A 17,673-nucleotide genomic window follows, 5' to 3' on the forward strand; every position below is an offset into this window, starting at 1 on the left:
TTGGATTGTGAATTCAATTTACTTATCCGTTCGTATAAAAACTAATTTGTGTATGTTGGTTGAGAGTGCATGCTTAATTTTCATGCATGAATTTGACGCTAGAATATAAGGGAGTTTCACCTAATCGTTATGAACTTATATTCACAAGTAGTGAAGGTTGCTAGTCACAATCACGTTAAGTAAATTCTTGGCATAAGTTTCATGCAAATCATAGTAACGAGTGCCTCGTCAATGCTTATGTTTTTCATAGAACTTAATGATTCTTGCTTGTATCTCTATTATGCAATTCATGTAGGGAACTTGTAGGGAATGTTTTGGGTTGTCGTATGCAATCATCCAATCTAATAACTTGTTGAAAAACTGAGAGTTAATTAGTGCAATTCACGGTTAATTTGGGGCGTTGAGTATTCATAACTTATCGAAAAGCAATTGGAAATCATTTTGTATGCAAGTGTGACATGTGTGAAGAAGAACCTCCTAGCTAGCCTTCCATCCATAAGTTTTAAACCAAAGTCGTTTTAAAACCTGTTTTGTTTTACAAAGTTCTTATTTTATTTTAAATTCGTCAAAACCAATTCTCCCTGTAGTTTCAAGTGTCATTTTAGTTAGAAATCAATTTAGTTTGTGTTTCTAAGTGTATTGAGTCAAGTTATAACATATTTTCGTTCAATTTCTTCCTTAGTGTTCAAAACTGCCCAGATTGTTTTTTTATGGCAGTTTTGAGTCTTTTGGTTTGTTTTAGTGTTTTAAAGTATAGTTTTGCATTCTTTGAGTCTAGTTTAGTGTTTTAAATTTTGTTTTTATGTTTTTAAGTCAGTTTTCAAGTGTTTAGCAATCCCTCCTAATCCCCGGCCTAGAACGATCCCTACTTACATACTTTACTACATTTGATAAAAAGAGGGTTTAATTTTGTGTGTTAACTTATTTTTCACATCATTCCACCAGAAAACAAGGCATATCAACAGATAATATCACTTCATAAGGGATGCTATTCAAGATGGCACCATTGAATTACATTACTGCAGAACATATGAGCAATTGGCAGACATGTTTACAAAGGCTCTTCCTAAAGATCGGTTTGAGTACTTGAGAGATGCACTTGGAGTAAAATCAGCAAAACATTTAGAAGGGAGTATTGGTGTATAAATGTATTTGCTGTGTTAGGTTTATTATAAGCATTGTGCAGGTTTTAATGTAAGCCATTGGATCATATTCCATATGGTATCTAGATTAGATTGTAATGAGTCATATCTCATGACAAGTGTAAGCATCTTACATGATGGCTTAGAAATGAATGGTTGTGATGTTTTTGTAATGTTGTGAGAGAGTGAAGTTGTTTCTCACTCCTCCAACGGTAAAACATGCTCTTTGAGGTCCTTGCTTAGAGAGCAAGCTGAATACATTGAAATCTTAGAAAACTCTGTTCTCTGTGTGTGTGTTCTTACTGTTTCATTGAGTCTACCCAGAAAATCAAACACTAATATGGCCTCAGAGCCAGGTTGGATCTAAATCTGGGCGTGAATCTGTGACAAGGTTCGCAGCTGAAGGACTAGGAAAAGAATCGGGTTCGCTGTGACTGAAGAAATTTCTGAAACATTTTTGGGTTACTCGATAACAAGTCTGATATGGCTGGATCGAGTGGTGCTGATCTAAGAGCACCAGTTTTACATGGAGACAACTTTGATTTTTGGCAAATAAAGATGAAGACCATCTTCAGATCTCACGATCTGTGGGATATGGTAGAGAAGGGTTAGTCATTCGGTGAAGAGTGAAGGAGAACTCACTGCAACTGATCTCAAACTTCTGAAAGATAACATAGTGAAGGATGCTAAGGCTCTCGGGATTATTCAAGGCGCTGTGTCCGATGAAATTTTCCCACGAATCGCCATACTTGAGACGGCAAAGGAGGCTTGGGACGCACTTAAGCAAGAATTTACTGGGGATAAATAGGTGAGATCTGTGAAACTCCAAAGTTTAAGGCGTGATTTTGAATATACTCGTATGGGTGAACATGAAGCATTCTCTGTGTATGTTTTGCGATTATTTGATCTTATGTCACAAATGAAAAGTTATGGTGAAGATATAGGAAATCAAAGAATTGTGCAGAAGCTATTGATAAGTTTTCCTAGGTCCTATGATAGTATTGTTGCTGTGATAGAAAACACTAGGGATCTGGAGACTGTTGATGTGTAGGATGTTGTTGCTACTCTAAAGGGGTATGAACAACGGATTGAGAGACACTCTGAAGATAGAAATGAAAAGGCATTTGCTAGTTTAAGTATAGCTCCCAGGAAGACTAACTATAATGCCAATCAAAACTTCAAACCCACAAAGAATTGGAAGTCTAAGGGTAAGAAGTGGGATAACAAACCTGTGCATCAGCAAGGGAAATTTGTTACATCCTCTGATGGAGCTAAGAATTCCTGCAAATACTGTGACAAACTCCACTTTGGAAAATGTTGGTTCAAAGGAAAACCAAGGTGCCATAATTGTGATAAGCCAGGGCATTTTGCCAAAGATTGCAGATCTAAGAAAGCAGTTTAACAAGCAAATTATGCTGGACAAGTGGATAATAATCCAACTATGTTTTATACGTGTATGACAGCTGCTGTGAAGAAGCATGAAGACACATGGTATATTGACAGTGGTTGTAGTAACCACATGATAGGAAAAGAAGATCTATTGGTGAATATAGATAAGAGAGTAACTGCCAAAGTAGAAATGGGCACAGGACAATTAGTTGATGTGGTTGGAAAGGGTGACTTAATGGTTGAAACTAAGCAAGGCAAAAGATATATAAGAGAGATTATGTTTGTACCTGGTTTGAAGGAGAATCTGTTAAGTATGGGACAGATGATGGAGCATGGATACTATCTTGTCTTTGGGGGAATTGAAGTCAGAATTTATGATGATGCTACATGCTCAAATCTAGTTGTTAAAGTTCCAATGAAAGGAAATAGAAGCTTTCCTTTGAAATTACAACCAGGAATTCACTTTGCCATGAGGGCTAGTGTTGGTCAATCTGCTGAAATATGGCATAGAAGATTAGGACACTTGAACATGAATGCTCTAATGCAGCTTCAAGAGCATGAAATGGTAACCGGTCTGCCTGAGATGGAAGTGAACACCAAAGTGTGTGAAGGTGTGCACTTGGCAAGCATTCCAGAGAAGCTTTTCCTAAGGAAACTAAATGGAGAGCTGTCTTACCATTGGAATTGATCTACATTGACATATGTGGACCCATGCAAACACCTACCAAGGCTGGAAACAAGTATTTCATCACTTTCACAGATGATTGTACCAGAATGGGACGGGTTTATTTTTGGAGGAGTAAATCTAAGACATTCAGTGTGTTCAAGAAATTTAAAGCAACTGTTGAACTTCAAAGTGGATATAAACTGAAAAAATTAAGAAGTTACAGGGGAGGAGAGTATACTTCACTTGAATTTTCTCAGTTTTGTGAAGATTTTGGTTTGGAGGGACAGCTCATAGTGGCCTATTCCCCTCAGCAGAATGGTGTTGCAGAGAGGAGGAATAGAGACATTGTAGAAATGGCTAAGTGTATGATGCTGGAGAAGGGTATTCCATTTGAATTTTGGGCAGAAGCAGTTAACACTGCTGTCTATATTCTAAATAGATGTCCCACCAAAGCTCTGAACAAGAAGACTCCTTTTGAATCTTACAGTGGAAGGAAGCCTGGAGTGAAACATTTAAGAGTGTTTGGATCTCTATGCTATGCACAAGTTCCATCACAAATGAGGCAGAAACTGGATGCAACAAGTGTCAAATGCATTTTTCTTGGTATGGATCTTGTGAGAAAGGTTACAGATTATTCAATCCTGAAACCAAGAAGATTATTATCTCAAGAGATGTAATCTTTGATGAGAACTCTTGCTGGAATTGGAAAACTCATGCTGAGAAGAATCTGTCCATTTCAGTCTCTAATGAAGTACATTGTGATGAAGGGAGTAATGTTGAAAGTGAAGTAGATGAGGGGTGTACATAATCTTTACTGGACCAATAAGATCAAACTGTTGTTTCTCATTCAAGTCAAGAGGAATAAGTGAATCTTACTGAACCGCAAGAGTTTGATCACACACCTCTCAAATTCAGAAGTATGAAAGATATATATGAAAGGTCTAATTTTTGTGTGATAGAACTTGAGTGTTTTGAAGAAGCATCAGGTGATGAAGCTTGGAGAAAAGCTATGTCTACAGAAATTGAAATGATAGAAAAGAATGATACATGGGAGTTAGTTAATAGGCCGTTTAATAAACCAATAATTGGTGTCAAATGGGTCTATAAGACAAAGCTTAATCTAGATTGATCAGTGCAGAAAAATAAGGCAAGATTAGTGGCAAAGGGCTATTCTCAGAAGCCTGGGGTTGACTTTAATGAGACCTTTGCACCAGTGGCAAGGCTCGATACCATTAGAACCTTGATTGCACTGGCAGCCCAAAAGGAATGGAAATTGTTCCAATTGGATGTTAAATCGGCATTCCTAAATGGTACACTACATGAGGAAGTATATGTTGATCAACTACAGGGGTTTGAAGTCAAAGGAAAAGAAGACAAGGTTTACAGACTGAAAAAAGGCCTTATATGGTCTGAAACAAGCTCCCAAAGCTTGGTATGATGAGATAGATACATATTTCAATCAGTCTGGTTTCAAGAGAAGTCAAAGTGAAGCTACTTTGTATACTAAATTCAATGATGCAGGTGTGCTTATTGTATCTCTGTATGTAGATGACATTATCTACACAGGGAGTTCTGATAAGATGGTTCAAGAATTCAAAAATGATATGATGAAACAGTATGAAATGTCAGATTTGGGATTGTTGCATCATTTCCTTGGCTTAGGCATCATTCAGACAGATAATGGCATATTCATTCATCAGAAGAAGTACGCCAAGTCTTTACTGGAAAAATTTGGTTTGAAGGATTGTAAAGCTGTGAAAACTCCACTTGCTATTACTGACAGATTATCCAAAGTCGATGGAAGCGAGGAAGCTGATAAAGGTTTATACAAGAAAATGGTTGGTAGTTTGTTATATCTAACAGCTACTAGACTAGATTTGATGTATGCATCATGCTTGTTGGCAAGATTTATGCATAAACCTACCATGAAGCACATGGGAACAACTAAAAGGGTATTGAGATATGTACAAGGGACACTGGATTTTGGAATTGAGTATGTGAAGGGTAAAGCTGCTGTGTTGATAGGCTATTGTGATAGTGACTGGGCAGGAAGCTTAGATGATATGAAAAGTACCTCGGGCTATGCATTCAGCTTTGGTTCAGGGGTATTCTCTTGGGCTTCTGTTAAACAATGCAGTGTGGCACTATCTACTGCAGAAGTTGAATATGTATCTGCTGCAGTAGCCACAACACAAGCAATGTGGTTGAGATTTGTGTTGTCTAATTTTGGAGAAGAACAAGTAGAGGCTACATCTTTGCTTTGTGATAACACCTCTGCCATAGCCATGTCCAAGAATCCAGTATTCCACCAGAAAACAAGGCATATCAACAGAAAATATCACTTCATAAAGGATGCTATTCAAGATGGCACCATTGAATTACACTACTGCAGAACAGAGGAGCAATTGGCAGACATGTTTACAAAGGCTCTTCCTAAAGATCGGTTTGAGTACTTGAGAGATGCACTTGGAGTAAAATCAGCAAAACATTTAGAAGGGAGTATTGGTGTATAAATGTATTTGCTGTGTTAGGTTTATTATAAGCATTGTGCAGGTTTTAATGTAAGCCATTGGATCATATTTCATATGGTATCTAGATTAGATTGTAATGAGTCATATCTCATGACAAGTGTAAGCATCTTACATGATGGCTTAGAAATGAATGGTTGTGATGTTTTTGTAATGTTGTGAGAGAGTGAAGTTGTTTCTCACTCCTCCAAACGGTAAAACATGCTCTTTGAGGTCCTTGCTTAGAGAGCAAGCTGAATACATTGAAATCTTAAAAAACTCTGTTCTCTGTGTGTGTGTTCTTACTGTTTCATTGAGTCTACCCAGAAAATCAAACGCTAATAAGAACTAGCCCCCATTTCTCTTGCATCTGCAATGAAACTGAACTTGTCGTGGATCGCTTCCTTGTAAAGCCCACTAGTTTTTTATCTAAAAATTATTTTGCACTCTCTTCGCTAATGGCATGTTTATCTGTTCCAACTCTTCTTCTCCTTTCAGGATCTCTTTGCGCGCTGGTTTTGTTAAGTTAATGCAGCATGAATTTTTACTTGTTTGACTTGGGGCGTAGCTTTGATAATAACGTGTCATAGGTGTAGCTTATAGCTTGTAAATTTTTTTTAACGTTTTTTATGGTTCTGGCATAGTAGTGGGGGCTGATTTGTCGACATATTCATCGCTCGATGATTTATGAGAATGGACACATTGGAGTCACCACTCACCAGTTCCAGTTATGGCGTCGCTAGAGAAGCATGAAGCAATAGGAGCTTTTATCATGGAGCAGTATCCATAGACATAATCTCATACAAAAGAAAAAACTAGAGTTCAGACAATTGTATGTAATTTGCATACAAATATGCATCACCATAAAAACACCTAGCAGCTCGTGTAAATCTAATATGAACTTTTATATTATATTTGTTAAATTAATGTAAATTAGATGCTTGAGCATGTATAGACCGTGTAGTAAAATAATATCCAAGTAACTATCTAAATTTTATTCATTTTGTATGACTATGTAAGTAATTAAATTATCACTCATAATGGTTTGATACTGAAAACTTATAAAGTATACGCAAATGAATTTTTTTAATTGAACTAAGGAATAGAAAAACGATATATTGAAACAGAATGAGGTTAAAGGAGTACTTATCTTCTTTAAAAAGCTCAACTCAAAGGAGTTGTTAGCAGCAATGATTTGTGGTGTGGGTGCATGAAGGGTGTCTTGCGCGGCGGATTTCGGTATTGACGCGACCCATTATATTTGGGTTTCAACCATTATAGCCCTTGGTCCCACTGGTGGTGTAGGGGTTTGACACTTCGATTGTTGCCAGAAAGCTTGAGCAGCGATAAAGAAGGCTTCGACAACTGCTTAACGGCTCTTTAGCGATGATCGATTATAATTTTTCACTACTTGCTTAACTTGAGGCTTATGTATCAAGTACATAAGAGAATAAAAGAATTAGCTCCATGTCTGTTGCACTCTCCAATTGGTATGAACTTGTCATGGACTTGTTCCGACATGAAATGTATACGCCAACCATGGCCAGTGAGGTTTTACCTATCCTCGTATTTGATTCGGTTTGACAATTTATTAGCGCTTGCTAATAATTAAGGAGTCGTTAGCTAACACTAGCATAATAAACTTTAGGCAACAAGTAATGTGCCTAGAATCACATTTTAGTACAATTAGAGGAGCAAATGGAGATTATAACTGTGCAAATTAGGTTCTCCATGCTAACAATTATAAATGACTATGTATATGACAAATACCATGTTACTGGAAAACGCATGAGCACATTGATCAAACGACACAACTACAATACTAGAATAAGCTCAGTCTAATGCAATCTTAGACTCTTAGTTAAGCACGTTATCATTGATTGCATCCATTTGCGTCATTTTTATCAGTAGCTGGAGCCATTTCAAGTCTACATCAGATAAGAACCAGTACTTGTCAAGAAATTATAACCAATATGCTTGTCTGGTGTTTCTTAAAAAGTTAACAAAATGTAGACAAACATAAATATAACATTTTAAAATAGCATGGCAAGGCAATTAGTCAGTCATAGATGAGATGAGAGACATATCTCGCTCATTCAACTTGGATGGTGAGAAGTAATAGGCAGAGGATCTAGTAGCGATGGCCAAAGTTCAATGGACTCTAGTGCAGCGGCGTGATCCAACAATCTTGGGTTTCCACAATCGTGGCCCCTAGGTCTCAATGGTGGTGTTGATGTCTTGAAAAGAAACCCAAAGCATGTGAACGACGATGATAGGGGAGACGAGGATGGTGGTGGTGCATTCAACTCTTTGTTGACGACAAATGGCAGTGATTTTTCCTAAACCTTGTAGATCGGAGACCCTATATTTAAACAGAGTTGGTTGTCGTCTGCCAGACCACGGTGGTCGAGATTGAAGATAGCATCAACAAGTTTGACGTGCTTGCGTCGTTCGACTGTACTCTCGGCATGACAAGTCATGGCTTGTGGCTGATGGATTACCATGTTCTAGTCCGAACAACATAGGTGCTGATGCCAAGGGCAACCGATGGCCGGCTTTTGACCGATAGGGCATAGCAACTTCCCTTCTAGGTTTTTTCCCAATTTTGTTATTTTCTTTATTTGATTACTTGTTTCCCAGAATGCCGACAAAAATTAAAAAAAGGAAAACACCTTTGGTGAGACCGAGCTTTTAAGAATGGAAGAGGTCGTGAACTGCTTTGGCGTTTCGAGCACTTTTGAGTTCACACTGGTTTCTCTAGCAGCTCTGAGTTCGCTTTAGTGCGAGTTCCGCTTAAAATGGAGATCTAAGAAACAAACCAATAGCATTTGGGAACAACAATAGTTATATTGCTTTAAAAAGTAAACATGGAAGAGAAATTTCAAGAAAGATTATTCTCAACTGTAGTTTTTTTGGCCGCTTGTGCTTCAGAAGCTTGAAGATGGGGAACAACTGTAACAGTAATGGCCAAGTCTCCAGTGAAGTCTCCATTTATGTTGGGGTCTTTTTCGCCTGAAGACTTTGTTGAGCTTGTGCTGTAAATAGGTGGACGAAGCCTTTGTGCCCTCCATTTCTGAGTTAGTGAGAACTAGGCCCAAAGCATCCCGAAGGAGAAGTGACTCTGGTGAGTCAATTTCATATTATATATTTTACCCTATTCTTAGAATATTTTGGTTAATAGTTTGGAAGAATTTTGATACTTTGAATTGTATTTTCAATATAGGACTTCCGACTTCATCTGGAGCAAAACAAGACCAAATGGACAAATTTTGGAGTAATTCCAATTGGAGGACATTCGTGAGTCACTTAGCTTGATCGTATCAAAATTTGGGATTTTTCCACCAAGCGGTTATTTTCTGCCGATAAAATAAAGGAGCGATGTGCGTTGCTAGAAAATAACGTTTCTGGGCTTAAACTGCGTTGTTGGAGCCCAAGATGACCTCAGATGGGTTCGTGGCCTTCTGGAGAAGTGTTCAGAATAGTCCAAGCTTTAAATCCAGCTATTTTGGGCTAGTTTTGAAGCTAATTTGGGTCCAAAACGTGGCTGTGCAAATTTTTAGGATTATGTTTCTTATTTTATTTCAATTTATTAGGTTTCCTAGTTTTATCCTAAGACCTTTGAGGGTTTTATTCACTCTTTTTCTATTTCAATAAAGACTTTATGATTTTTATTATGAATATGCGTAACTAATTTTCTTTTGCTAGGGTGAGGCCAAAATCCTTAGCAAGAATATGTAGTTTCTTCTTAATTTGCTTACGAATTCATGCATGCAAGTTTTGAATTGTTAATCACCGATTTAAACTATCTATTTGTCTTAGTGATTCGCGACCATTTGGATATTTAGAAAAGTAATTTGATGCAATTTTGACGGAGGGCTGTCCCTGAAATTGACTAAGGCTTCTTGTGATTAATATGTGTAATCTCTTAGAATGAACGACACGTTTTAAGGGTTATATGGTTTTTCAAAGGGTTTTCAGAAAACTTGATGATTCTTGCATGTTCACATTCGATCTGGACACCACGAACGGGTTGCATGTTAGATATACGTTCTATGTTGGAGGTTCCAAGTAGGATATATTTTAGGAAAACCTAACCTTCAAATTTTGCATGTATGGTTCGTAAGTAATTAGAAGAGCTACATAGGATTGTTAGAGTAACGGTGGAACCCTAGTATCTTCTCATTTTAAATTGTAAAAATTGTTTCTTTCTCTTTCTTTAAAATTGCAGTTTTAAGTAATCTTTTTAATTAAATTCGTTTTTCTTAATTTAGGTCATTAAATCACCCTTTTCCAAAATTTTGTTCTAAATAATTAGTTGAGAATTGATTTGGCGTTAACCTATTTAAATTAATCCTTGTGGAGAACGACCTTGCTTGAGCCAACTATACTACGACAATCTTGTTTCTCTTGCAAGTATTTTAGGTGTTTTTAACCCTTTTGCGCAGGTGGTAACAATCCTATCAAGAAATTGGCACTGCTGTCGGGGATTGATTTAATATAGATTTTTGTTTATCTTATTCTCAAATAATTATTCCCGTTTATAATTAAAAAAAAATTAATTTCATTTTTTATTATATTTTATTCTCTGCAGATTATGCATTGCATGGTTTGTACCAGATCATAAAAACAGCAACTTGCAGATTTTGATTCAGAACCTAAACGAATAGCTAGACAGAGATGAAGATAGAAGAATCTACAGTGGGAACCTTCACTGCAGAAAACAGTTTTGCATAACCTGTTTACTGGGGTTTTGGATAGCACATAAGTTATGGCATTTGTTCTACCAACAGCAGGACAACCACTGAGGGAATCCCTGGCAGCTTATGCCACAGAGGTGCCAAGTTGCATTACCTATCCTGAAGTTGCAGATGGGTCTACGTTTGAGATACGGCATCATATGTAGGAGATTTTGCCCTCTTTTCATGTTTGTCAACAGATGATCCTAACATGCATCTAATTGAATTTCTGATGGTGTGCAAAAATATTTTGGTGAGAGGATTTTCAGCAAAATGCATCAAACTTAGACTTTTTCCGTACACTTTGAAGGATGGTGCAAGAAAATGGTTACTTACACTTCCATCTGGAAGCATTACCTCGTGGAACCAACTCAGTGCTGTGTTTTTAAGCAAATACTACCCAGCTTAAAAAACACTTGATATGCGCACTCAAATTTTAACATTTGCTCAGAAACCTAATGAAGCCATTCATGAAGCATAGGAACGTTACAAGGATCTGCTCAGAAATGTCCACATTCAAGCATTAATGGTGACACTCAAATGAATTTATTTTACAGAGGGCTGAATTTGACTACTAAGACTCTTGTTAATGCTTCTTGTGGAGGCACATATTCAGACAAAAATGCATTGCAAGTGTATCAATTGTTTGAGAACATGGCGACAAAATCTCAACAATGGGCAGTTGATATACCTCAGACCAAGGATGTTTTTGAGATGTCCAGTGGCTCACTTCATGTATCTGCACAAATAGAAAAGATGGAGAGAAAGTTAGAAAATTTTGATGCAAATTTTGACATGCTTTTACAAAGAATGGTAGCACCTGTGCAGCAGGTTGCTGTCTAGCAGCCTACTACAGCAGCGTGTACCATTTGTGGCATCACAACACATGATTTTACAGGCTGCCCGCATAGAGACGCATATCCGGAGCATGTTACAGAACAGATTAATGCATTTAATAATTATCAAATGCCTAGGAATGATCCCTATTCAAATTTTTATAACCTAGGGTGGAGAGATCACCCAAATTTCAAGTGGGATAGAGATCAACAGGTTAAACCACAGTTTCAACAACAAATACAGCATCCTGCTGCTCAAGCTAAACTTTCTTGGGAAGTTGCAATTGAAAAATTGGCATATCACACTAAGGCAAGTTTTGATGCAACAAAACAAGAAATTTAGAAAACCAACCAAAACATTCAGAACTTACAAGCAACAATGAAAGATCTACAGCAACAAATGGGGTAGTTTTCACTCCAGTTTTCGGGCAAAGAACCAGGAAAATTTCCCTGCCAAACTATCTCGAATCCACGTGGCAATGCAGATTGTAACGCTGTTAGAATATTGTGTTGTGGTAAAAGTTATGACAACCGTGATGCGAAAAATACAGAAAACAGTGCTGGAACTACCCGGGCAGCACATGAGCAGCCATAAACAGGTTTTGAAATTTCTGCAGAATTTGCATAGCCACCTGACAGATCTAAAAATACTGCAGTACCTGCTGCAGAAACTACAGAAAAGTCCGAATGAGTTTATGTGCCACCTATGCCATATCCGAAAAGATTGAAGCCACATGCAAAAGATCAACAATTAACATATTTCATGAAGACTTTGGCTAAAGTTCAGATTAATCTACCATTAATTGAAGCAATCAAGAACATTCCCTCATATGCCAAGTTTTTGAAAGATGTGTGCACAAAGAAAAAGAAGCTTGTGGATTTCGAAAAAGTGATTCTCACAGAACAATGCAGTGAAGTTTTATTACAAAAACTGCCACCAAAGAAAAAAGATCCAAGGAGTTTTACAATTTCATGCACAATTGGAAATTCTGATTTTAAACGCTCTTTAATTGATTTGGGTGCTAGTTTTAATTTAATGCCTTTTTCTGTTTTTCAGCAGCTGGGACAAGGAGAAATCAAACCAACATCAGTTATTTTATAGTTAGCGGATCGTTCGGTTGCTTATCCAAGGGGTATTATTGAAGACCTTATTATCAAAGTGGACAATCTCTACCTTCCAGCAGATTTTGTGGTTTTGGAAATGGATGAAGATATGCAAACACCAATTATTTTGGGGCGCCCATTTATGGCAACTGCTAGAACTTTGATAGATGTGGAAGCTGGCACATTGACACTTAGAGTACAAGAACAGTCTGTTGTGTTTAATTTATTTGAAGCAACTAAGAGGCCTAGTGATATGCAAGATTGTATGAGAGTTGACATGTTAGAAGGCATCATGCATGCAAATATTATGCCTAGTTTGACAGCAGATCCATTGTTAAAAGTTTTACATGGTTTTGAAGACACAAAAATTGAAGATGAAGAGGCTTTCGAGTATGTTACAGCTTTGGAAAGTGTCCCTTTACACCAGCCAAAGTGGAGGCATGTATTTGAGAGTTTAGGAGAACCAAAAACACCATTACAGCCTTAAAAAAATATAACCACCTAAGCTGGAATTGAAGCCATTACCAGAACACTTAAAATATGCTTATTTGGGTGCTAATTCATCGCTGCCTATTATTGTTTCTGCAAATTTATCTCCAATTGAGGAAGACAAATTGTAGTGCATTTTGAGAGATTTTCAAGATGCCATTGGATGGATAATTGCAGATATTAAAGGGATCAACCCAACAATCTGTATGCACATAATTTGGATGGAGGAGGGTGTCAAACCCACCATTGATACTCAACGTTGATTGAATCCAATTATGAAGGAAGTTGTTTGAAATGAGGTTATCAAGCTTTTAGATGCTGGAATGATTTATCCAATTTCAAATAGTACATGGGTAAGTCCTACTCAAGTGGTACCTAAATGCACTGGAATTATAATTGTGAAAAATGATAATAATGAGCTTGTGCCTACACATTTAACTACTGGGTGGCAAATGTGCGTTGACTACAGGAAGATCAATACAGGTACAAGAAATGATCATTTTCCTTTACCCTTTACTGATCAAATGTTGGAGAGATTGGTTGGTCGGGCTTTCTATTATTTTTTAGATGGGTATTCAAGTGACAATCAAATTCCAGTAGCACAAAAAAATCAGGAAAAGACCACCTTTACCTGCCCTTTTGGTACGTTTGCTTACAGAAGAATGCTTTTCTAATTATGCAATGCACCTGCAACATTCCAACGCTGCATGATGAGCATATTCTCAGGTTTTGTTGAACGAATTGTTGAGGTATTTATGTATGATTTTTCTGTTTTTGGGGATTCGTTTGATCATTGTTTGCAGAATTTATCTTTGGTTCTTGAGCGTTGCAAAGAAACTAATTTTGTATTGAATTGGGAGAAGTGTCATTTTATGGTTAAACAAGACATTGTTTTAGGGCACTTAGTATCTAGCAAGGGTATTGCGGTTGATAAAGCTAAGATTGATGTTATTGCTAAGTTTCCATTGAAGGAAATTTTGTGAAAAACATGTTCATTTGAGCAACATCTATGGCATGCAATTAACATTTAAAGGCGGAATCATGCTTGTATGCACTCAAAAACAAAACATTACCATGAAATTCAAAGCCTAGTAGAAAGGTGAACCAAGACTAAACTCAAGAACAAAGTGAGTTGAGAGATTTTATATCTTTGTTGATTCCTCTTTGCATAAGCAAAGGCTAATCACCCAAGGAGAGTGCCTTCATTCCTTGCTTCTTAGTTCCATCGATTTCTTGGTGGAGGATGGTAGAAAGGATTCTCCAAGTTCCCAAAATTGAGAGCCTCTAATTTTTCCACACCAAGGAGGGACTTGAAGAAGAGATGAGTGACCTTGGAGGATGAGAGATTGCTAGCTAATCTCCTCCAAGGGGGCTGGCCTCTTAGAGAGAAAAGGAGAGCATTGTGTTATCATCCTTTCCCCAAAAGAAAATCCTAAGGATGAAATGGCTATAAAGTTGCCTTTATACCACCTCATAATGGAGTGGCAAACTTGCAATTAAAGCAAGTTCACTACCCTCCTCTATTTGGCCGGCCTTAAGGGTTTATTAGGCTTTCAAGCCCTTTGTTTATTCAAGTTGTCATACAACTTGAGTTAATGGGCTTGACATTCAAATCCCATTGGGCCTTGCGGCCCAAAACTAACCCTAGGTCTATAACAAACTTATTCGTTTGATTAATTAACATATTAATTAATCCTAACCATAAATAATTAAACCATTTAATGATCCTTACTCATCTCTGTTGTTTCTTCAATCTCTACCTTACACGGTGTACGATCCATTAGGTTCCTTTTAGCGAGGCAGTGGGTAATTAAAACTCTTTCAAATCGATTGTGAATTGAAACTTACTTTCAATTCTCCCTTTAGTGATTATACACGTTTAGGGCTTCCACAAACCATTAGTGACACCTGGCAGTATGTCATGGTTACCCAAGCTAATCAGAAGAGGTGGATAACCTATTCAGTTTAGAATTACAATGCAACACGGTCTTTCTCTAATACAATACTCTTGACCACATTGTTTGGTTTGATAGTTTAATCATGTCTACTATCCAATGTGATTCATTTACTTATATGATTACCTTGAATGTGATTTGGAACGACTTCCTAAATCTCATTCATACTCTGGCCAGAGATTCTTAATCATATCATAGAGTATTATCCCTCAAACGGTTTGAAGGTTAAAGATCCCTTGTTGCGCATTCACTTACCTCCATGGCTAAGTGGCTTAACCCCAACTATGCCATGGACACCCTCTGACAGAGTGACTTTGACATAGTCAAAGATCAAGGACCTAACCACAAGACAACTATGATGCCTCAGGTCAAAGGACTACTTTGCATTATCCCAACCATGAGTTCTCATGTGACATGAGTATGAGAACTCCTCGTTGATCGTGTTCAGTGGACTCATTCTCTATTGAGCACCTACATGCTTGTCTTGGTGTCAATCACACCAATGACTCGAGACCAGTCACTCTCCCTGAGAGAAGACACAGTACGTACTGATCTTAACGGACTGTCAATGCCCAATTGGCAATCCTATGATCAGGAACGTTTAGGATATGTATACAAAAGAGAATGGTCTCATGAATCTAACTTCTTTAAATTACATTCTCCTAATTACATATTCCTTGGACTTATCGTTTAAGCATATAACATTTATATGAGACGGCTTCAAACAATAATCTTTGCCCTTGATATTTAACTAGATTAGTTTAACATGTGAAATGTCCGTAAAGTATCATCATATGATTGGTTTTAGGGCACATTTCCAACAGCCACCTCCTACTACTATGAAAAACATTCGTTCGTTTCTTGGGCATGCTGGGTTTTACAAAGGGTTTATCAAGGACTTCTCTAAGATTAGCCGACCTTTGTGTAAATTATTGGCTAAGGATGCACAGTTTGTTTTTGATGATGCATGCTTGGAGGCTTTCAACAAATTGAAAACACTCTTAACTTCAGCACCAATTATTGCAGCTCTGGATTGGAACTTACCGTTTGAATTAATGTGTGATGCATCAAATTATGCAGTTGGGGCAGTTCTTGGACAGCGAAACGAAAAGATTCCTCAAGTCAATTATTATGCTAGCAGAACTCTCAATGATGCACAGTTGAACTATACAACCACTAAGAAAGAATTGTTAGCAGTTGTTTTTGCATTAGAGAAATTTCGTTCTTATTTAATTGGGGCTAAGGTAATTGTCTAAACAGATCATGCCGCTTTGAAGTATTTATTCTCTAAAAAGGATGCTAAACCTCGACTTATTCGGTGGATTATTTTACTTCAAGAGTTTGATTTGGAAATTAGGGACAAAAAAGGCAGTGCAAATGTGATGGTTGATCATTTATCAAGATTAATAAATTCTGCTACTGCAGAAGAAGACACATTGCCTCTTAATGAAAATTTTCCTGATGAACAGTTCTTGGTTGTCCCGCACAAAACATCATGGTTTGCAGATTTGGTTAGTTATTTGGCCAGGGGAGTTATTCATCCAGATTTTAGTTATCAGTAGAAAAATTTTTTTTTGGCAAATGCGGAATTTTATTTTTGGGATGAGCCATATCTATATAAATACTGTCCAAATCATATTATTCGCATATGTATTCCAGAAGAGGAACAGAACAGTGTTTTAAAGTTTGCACATCATTATGCTTGTGGAGGACATTTTGGGCCTAAAAGGACAGCAGCTAAAATTCTACAAAGTGGGCTGTTTTGGCCTTCTCTTTTTAAGGATGCTAATAATTGGTGTAAATCTTGTGATCGGTGTCAGAGAGTAGGAAATCAGTCCAAATAGAATGAGATGCCACAACATGGTATATTAGTTGTTGAATTATTCGATGTTTGGGGTATTGATTTTATAGGACCATTCCCATCTTCACATGGCAATCAATATATTTTGGTGGCGGTTGAGTATGTTTCTAAGTGGGTTGAGGCGATTGCAGCACCAACTAATCAAGGATTAGTGGTTTTGAAATTCCTCCAGGGGTTATTTTTCCACGGTTTGGAATCCCGCGAGTTATACTTAGTGATGGAGGAATGCATTTTATTAATAAACAGTTTGCTACATTACTTGCAAAATATGGGATAACTCATCGTGTTGCCACTCCTTACCATCCACAAACATCAGGACAAGTTGAGGTTTCAAATAGGGAAATAAAGCGTATTTTGGAGAAAACAATTGGGTTTACTCATAAAGACTGGAGTTTGAAATTAAATGATGCACTTTGGGCATACAGAACAACATTTAAAACACCGATTGGGATGTCCCCGTTTTGGCGTGTGTATGGCAAGGCTTGTCATTTACCTATGGAGTTAGAGCATAAGGTGTTTTGGGCTATTAAGGAGTTAAATTTGCTTACGATTCAGCAGGGGAAAAGCATAAGCTATAGCTCAATGACCTTGATGAAATTCGTCATGAGGCTTATGAAAATGCGCGCATATACAAAGACAAAATAAAAGCATTCCATGACAAACAAATTCTCAGGAAAGAGTTCTAGCCAAGGTAGAAAGTGTTGTTATTCAGTTCCAGATTAAAGTTATTTCCAGGGAAATTGAAATCCCGTTGGAATGGGCCCTACTTGGTTACTAAGGTTTATCCACATGGAGCAGTTGATCTAACAAAAGGTCGTACCCAGTGCACAAGGCTCCCGCTTTACGCAGGGTCTGGGAGAGGTGAATGTCGGCTAGCCTTACCCCCATTTATAGAGAGGCAAAGGTCGTAACCAGTGCACAAGGCTCCCGCTTTACGCAGGGTCTGGGAGCAGTTGATCTAACAAACGAGATTAATGGCAACACATT

General features: G+C 37.5%; 1 long non-coding RNA gene and 1 other non-coding gene across 2 annotated transcripts; both read right to left on the reverse strand.

The window, feature by feature from the left end:
* Positions 1 to 1,187: 1,187 nt before the first annotated feature.
* On the reverse strand, positions 1,188 to 6,054 carry LOC126619618 (uncharacterized). Its single transcript, XR_007622118.1, has 2 exons — positions 5,986 to 6,054; positions 1,188 to 1,420 (listed from the first exon to the last, which is right to left on the reverse strand). It is a non-coding gene; the product is annotated as an uncharacterized LOC126619618 (long non-coding RNA).
* A 4,808-nt stretch (positions 6,055 to 10,862) lies between these two features.
* LOC126620555 (small nucleolar RNA R71) lies at positions 10,863 to 10,965 on the reverse strand. Its single transcript, XR_007622566.1, has one exon. It is a non-coding gene; the product is annotated as a small nucleolar RNA R71 (small nucleolar RNA).
* Between the last annotated feature and the right edge of the window lie 6,708 nt (positions 10,966 to 17,673).

Source organism: Malus sylvestris, chromosome 4 (assembly GCF_916048215.2).
Source record: "Malus sylvestris chromosome 4, drMalSylv7.2, whole genome shotgun sequence".
NCBI lineage: Eukaryota > Viridiplantae > Streptophyta > Magnoliopsida > Rosales > Rosaceae > Malus > Malus sylvestris.